The sequence below is a fragment of the Galeopterus variegatus genome, unplaced genomic scaffold, assembly GCF_000696425.1.
Source record: "Galeopterus variegatus unplaced genomic scaffold, G_variegatus-3.0.2 Scaffold95, whole genome shotgun sequence".
In the NCBI taxonomy this organism is placed as follows: Eukaryota; Metazoa; Chordata; class Mammalia; order Dermoptera; family Cynocephalidae; genus Galeopterus; species Galeopterus variegatus.
The window spans coordinates 666,706-672,900 of NW_007726206.1; the positions used below are offsets into that span (position 1 = coordinate 666,706).

Below are 6,195 nucleotides of genomic sequence, written 5' to 3' on the forward strand. Positions count from 1 at the left end.
GAAATTAACCCACGCACTTACTGCCATTTGATCTTCGACAAAGGCATTAAGTCTATTCACTGGGGTCGGGACTCCCTCTTCAGCAAAGGGTGCTGGGATAACTGGTTATCCATTTGCAGGAGATTGAAACTAGACCCACATCTCTCACCATTTACTAAAATCAACTCAAAATGGATTAAGGATTTAAATATACACCCTGAAACAATAAAACTTATTAAAGAAAATATAGGAGAAACCCTTCAGCAAATAGGGCTGGGCACAGACTTCATGAATATGACCCCAAAAGCATGGGCAACCAAAGGAAAAATAAACAAATGGGACTATATCAAACTAAAAAGCTTCTGCACAGCAAAAGAAACAATTAACAGAGCTAAAAGACAGCCAACAGAGTGGGAGAAAATATTTGCAAAATACACATCTGACAAAGGACTAATATCCAGAATATATAAGGAACTCAAACAACTTTACAAGAAAAAAACAAGCAACCCAATCAAAAAATGGGCAAAAGAGCTAAGCAGGCATTTCTCTAAAGAAGAAACTGTGCTTTTGAGGCCAGTGATGGGGGAGGCAGAGGCAGGGGCTAGAGCCCAGGTCACTTGCAGTAGGCAGCTTTCTCAGGGTGGGCTACAAGAGGCGGGCAGTCCAGGTAAGCTCAGGTATCAGGCTGCTCCCAACTGACGCATCCTCCCGACTGTACCTGCACCTCAGCTGTGACTCCCCCAGAGATTTTTTTTTTCTCTTTTGTCTTTTTCACTGACTGGTAACGGGATCGCAACCCTCGGTGTCGCGCCCACACCGGGGACCAGCAACGGGATCGCAACCCTTGGTGTGACGCTCAGCCAGTGAGCGGGAACCGGTCTCCACATGGGATCTGAACCCTTGGTGGGAGCGCCACTGTGCTCCCAAGCTGTGCACTCTCCAGTGCGCCACTGGGCTGGCCCACCCCCAGAGATTTTAAAGCCTGTCGCTCCCCTGTAGGTCCCTGGCCCCCTAGCCCCTCACTCTCATTCATATAGGCCCTTCTTCCCTCCCCTTCCCCCTCCCCTCAGCAGGCCTACAGCCAAGAACCCGTACTTCTGTGCTGGTCATTCATAGCCTGGCTGCACAGCTCATCTATGCTGGGCTTTCCATTCCTGCCTCCTGCTCCATCACCCCAGACACACTGTGCCTCCTCAGATATGGTCTCCAAAGTACGGGACACGGAGCCAAAGCCTTTGGCAAGCAGCAGCATCCTGAATCACCCTCCTTCCAGCTGCAGGGATCGCTGGATAAGGTGGGAAATGACATTCCTGCCCCTCCTTTCTCTCTCCCATCCTCCTGCCCCACCTAAAGCTCTGTTGGGAGCTGGGGCAGGGGAAGCAAGGCGAGTGGTCGGGCTGGAGCAGTCCCTCACAGAGGGCAAGGGAGCTGCTTCCAGGCTCCTCCCGCCCAGCCTCCTTGCATCCCACACACTCTCGGCGGTGGCAGCGCTGCAGCAACTCACTCCTTAGTAGGCCTGCAGAGCAGAATAATGGAAAAACCAGAGTTTTCAGGAAACTGGTGTCCTAGTCCAGGCTTAGCCACTCACTTGCAGTAGGCCCTCGAGAAGTCGTTGCTTTCCTCCGGGTCTTTGTGTCTACGCCAGCCCTGCCCAGTTACTGGGATGGTCATGGGTTCTGTTACCATCACATGTGCTGCTATGTGTGTGCATTTCTCCTTCTCCCCCAGATGAATAATGTGTATCTTGATCCTTCTAGCCCCTGCCCCATCCATTGTACCTGACAGAATTCAGTAGTGAAGATACAGGCTTTGGAATCATGTCAATCCAGGTGTGAATTCTGACTCTTACACTTACTAGACAAGTGACCTTAGGCAAGTCATTAAACTTCTCTGAGTTTCAGTTTCTTCATCTGTGAAATGGATATTTGTTAGTTAATTCATTTATTCAACCAATATTTACTGAGGGCATACTACATGTCATGTACATACAGCAGTGACCACAACAGACACAAATCTCTGCTCCGTGGGGCTTACTGCTTAGTGGGGACTATTAGTGCCTGTCTCAGAGAGTGATTTTGTGGACTCACTGATATGACATAAGCCCACACTCAGCACAGTGCCTGGCACATGGTAGGCCTGACAAATTAGAGCTGTTGTGGAGAACATCCATTAAGAACCATTTATCAGGAAATTAATATGTGGTGGCATCATGCTAGGTGCTGGGGAGACAGATGTGGAACACCCATCTGAAGGGGAGAAGTAAGAAAAAAACAAATAATTTCTTTTCTTAACCCTCATAAGTTCTCAGCTGGGATATCTCTAACAAAAGCACAATAACATGAGAAAAACAAACATTTTTATTTTTAACATGTATTGTACCCATCACGTGGAGAGGCCTCAGTTCAAAAGTATCTCTCTCTCAAGGCAGTGGCTTGCAGCTCTGTCTTAAATAGTATTTTAACAAAGAGCCATTGAATTTAGAAGTAACAGAACAAAGAAGAGAGCAGTTTCAAGCTTCCAAAGGGCAGGAAACTGTGGGAAGGTAAATTTATGGGAAGAGTAAAGTCTGCTCCTAGAGTTCTTTAGCCCTGAGCTGAGAAGAGATCAGAGCCATCTCCAGTAAAGACAGAATTTAGATCTCTTTCTCTACGTGAGAAAAAGGGAGGGGCGGGGTGGCAGAAGGATCTTCTCTACCTCTGCGTTCTAACCTTCTTTAGCTCAACAATCCTCAGTCTTTGAGAGGAGTACTTTGATTTCCTTCGGTCCTGCATTTGAAACTTTACTTTCAGAAAGTTTCACACATTAAAGCAAGATTGGCAGCTTCAGAGTGATTTGGGTTAGAAGTTTTGAGATAAGAGATTTGGCAAAGGGGGAAAAAGCATAGATTGGAACAAGTAGAAAGAACAAATTTGAGTACATTGTCCCATATCTTATTGAACCAATCTCTTAGTCATGAACATAGGTTAGTTCAGTTGAACTAGGAGGTGGTGGTAAAGGCAGGTTCTCATCGAAGTTAGGCCTCTTTATGGTGTACGCATACAAGTATTTAGTAAGAGATATTTCTATAAAAGCAAAAGAAAAAAGTTAATGTCTGGAGCAGTCTATAACCTGAGTCTGGAGTGAAAGTCAGCTGTGAAGTTTTCTGGATTTGAGCTTAAAGCATTTTCAGGTGGACTGAGCAGGCAGTGGCAATCTGCTTTGCAGTTCAGATCAGGTGTTCCAGTGAACCTTTGAGTACTCCATACATCAACAGGCATGAAGGCTGTTTATATGTAGGTTGCTGTAGTGATTTCTCCTGAAGTTTCTGTCAAAATATCCAGCTTCAGCTTGCAGGGCTTCAGGAAAAGGGCAGTTTTTGTTTTTAGTGATTCCAAGTCAGAAGGGTGTGAGAAATTTTTCAAATAATAGTTTGGAGAGATGTAGTCAGTTATTGGAAGAAGCTGAAAATTCAAGACTCAGTCCAATTGTAGGTAAATAATAAAATTTCAAAAATAATCAACAGGGCTAGAATCTAATTACAGGTGCAGTATACTATTTTTTTTTCTGAAACACATTTTTCTCTTTACACTCATCCCCATTTTTGCCAGATATTTGTAGTAAGACTAATTTGTTAAATAAGTTTAGTTTTATTAACTTGTCCTGATTATTTGCATAAAGTGCAGCAAGAATAGTGATTTATCATGCAAGGGTACTTCGAAACATTCATGGAAAAGTAGAATTAAAAGATAATATGAATCTTTCCATAAACATTTTGAAGTTCCCTCATATAGACTCTTTTAAGTTGGCTTTGTTGGAACTTTTTATAAGGAATCTCAGATTAGACTTTTAAATGCCTGTTGAGACTAGGAGCCAAGCCAAGAACTCACCATCAGACTGTCTGTAATACCTGTATGAAGGTCCCCAAAACGGTCTGAGATTCCTGGGCCTATCAGAAAGTGACACCCTTTACTTACCCCAAGGCTAGAAACCCTGTAAGAAAACCATGTATACAAGGTATCAGGCCAGCCTTTCCAAGGGGGGCTTTTTATTGGCTCCATGAAAGTGAACCTCAATCTCTCAAAGCAGCCTGGTCATATCTGAAAATATGTCATTACAGTCAAAGCCTTGGTAAAATAACCAGTGTCCCCAATTGTGTCTTGTTACAAATAATTCTCTTTCTTTCTTTCTTTCTTTTTTTAACTCTCTTTATTAGGCACAAGGTAAAAATATGTACTCATGATATCCAAAACCCATAGTATTAATCTAGGGTCCTGGACCCCAAGTGTCCCCACAACAGGGCCTGGGACTTTCCAGGTGGACATGACCCTGCCTAATCCTGTTCCCAGCCTTGGTGCTCAGTCAGGGGCCACTGAGGTGGACAGGCCTGGGCCCTCATTCGAACAATCCTCAAATTAAATGAGAACTTGCCTCAGAGTTTGGATTCATGTTCTTCTGGCCCAAATCCTTGGCTTGGGCCTAGAAGGACAATCTCTTGATCAAGAAGGAGCACTGGGCTCTGGAGTCCTGAGTTGCATGGGAGAGGCTTGGAGCCTTTGGCACAGGGATGCTTCCCTTGCTCTGAAAGGGTACAAGATACAAAGGCAGCTGGATTGTTTGTGATAGGGACTCTCCTATGGACAGAGGTGGCCAGGCACCAGCATGAGTGGAGCTGACAGTGGCACTAAGTGTGCCCAGTGTAGACAATGACCCGTGGGCATGGAAGTGTGGTCAGCTCTGTGCTCAGGATGTCCCATCTCCTTTGCTCACCACTATGTTCCCAACACCAAGCACAGGGCTTGGCACACAGTGAGCACCAGCAGGTCTTGTGAGTGTGGAATGACACAGGTGTGCACAGCACACTCCACACAAGCTTCCTCCTTTCTCCCTTCTAGAAGGCACTTATGGTTTGGCTCAGTCCAAAGAGGAAGGAGGATGGTTGGAAGGTCCCCAGGTTCAATCCACTGTTTGCAGCTGAGAGTCCGGGATGGTGGCCCTAGTCATTCAGACCTACTTCTCTTTCTCCTTCCTCTTCCTTGGCTTCCACCAGCCCTGGCCCAACAGGGACTACTTGGTCAGCTTCCCAGAGATGGGATGCGAAGGGGGCTGAGGGGATTGGGTCCTCCCACAGCCAAGGGTGCAGCAGGATGTCTGTGGCCATGAGCCATTCAGCCGGCTCCCATAGAAGGAGGCAGCAGACCAAGCAGCAGCCCAGGGAAAGAGGCCCTCAGGCAGGGCTAAGGCCCCAGGGAAGATCTTGCCAATGAGCAGGGCAAACTCCGAGATCTAGAAGGGATAGTGGCCAGACAGCATGGTGAAGAGCACCACGCCCCGGCTCCAGACATCGCCACCTTGCCCAAGGAGGACACCCGCAATCTGAGGGTCTCGGACCCCACTTAGGCTGGGTGTGCATGCTTGTCCCAAAGGGAGCTGTCCGACCCAGTCAGCACCCAGGCGTCCTCTAGGTTCTCCAGCACCAGCTTCGTCCTCAGCTTTGTCCTCACCCTTGGTGAAGACAAAGCGACGCAGCTTGAGATCAAACAGGACTAGCCCGTGCTGGTGACAGTGCGCCAGCGCTGGGGCCATGTTATTCTGGCAGAAAAGCGTGAGACCAGGCTGTGCGTGTCCCGGTGGGTCCGAGCGAAAAAGGTGTAGAGGAGGTAGGTGCCAGTCATGACCTCCGTGGGCTGTGCCATGTGTTCACAGTGGGGTGGCTTCGTGTGGGGCTCCAGTGCCACCAAGCCTCGCTGACCAGGTGCACCTTGCAGGTGCGCTCAGTGCCTGTGGAGCAGTGCAGGGCCCTGTAGGCCCGCCGGCCCTCCTTGAGCTCCAGGAAGACATAGGGCCCAAGCTGGGAGGCAGTAGCCACAGCAGGTGCACGGTCTGTCACAGGTAGTGGGCTCAGAGGCTGCAGGCAGCGTGGCAGCCTGGGCTGGGGCTCACTTCCAGCTCATTTCCAAGTGGGACACTTGTGTCCAACTCCAACCTCATCTTCCTGGAGGGGCACCCACAGGAGCAGCCAGAGAGGTGGTTTGCATTTTGTCTTGGTGTCCAGCATTGGTCCTGGCCCTGCTGGTTCTCTAGAGCTGCCAGGGCACCCGCAGGTAGACCGGGGTTCTCTCTGCTGAGCTGAGCTCGGGATCCTGTCCCAGCGCTGCCCCAGTCCCCAGCAGCGGATGCATGTGGAGCCACCACCACTGCGAGTGTCTAGTGGGAGCCCGACAAATTCTTACTGAATTT

The 6,195-nt window shown here is 48.4% G+C and overlaps 1 pseudogene; it reads right to left on the reverse strand.

The window, feature by feature from the left end:
- Positions 1-4,951: 4,951 nt before the first annotated feature.
- On the reverse strand, positions 4,952-5,993 carry LOC103599059 (annotated as a pseudogene).
- Positions 5,994-6,195: the final 202 nt, after the last annotated feature.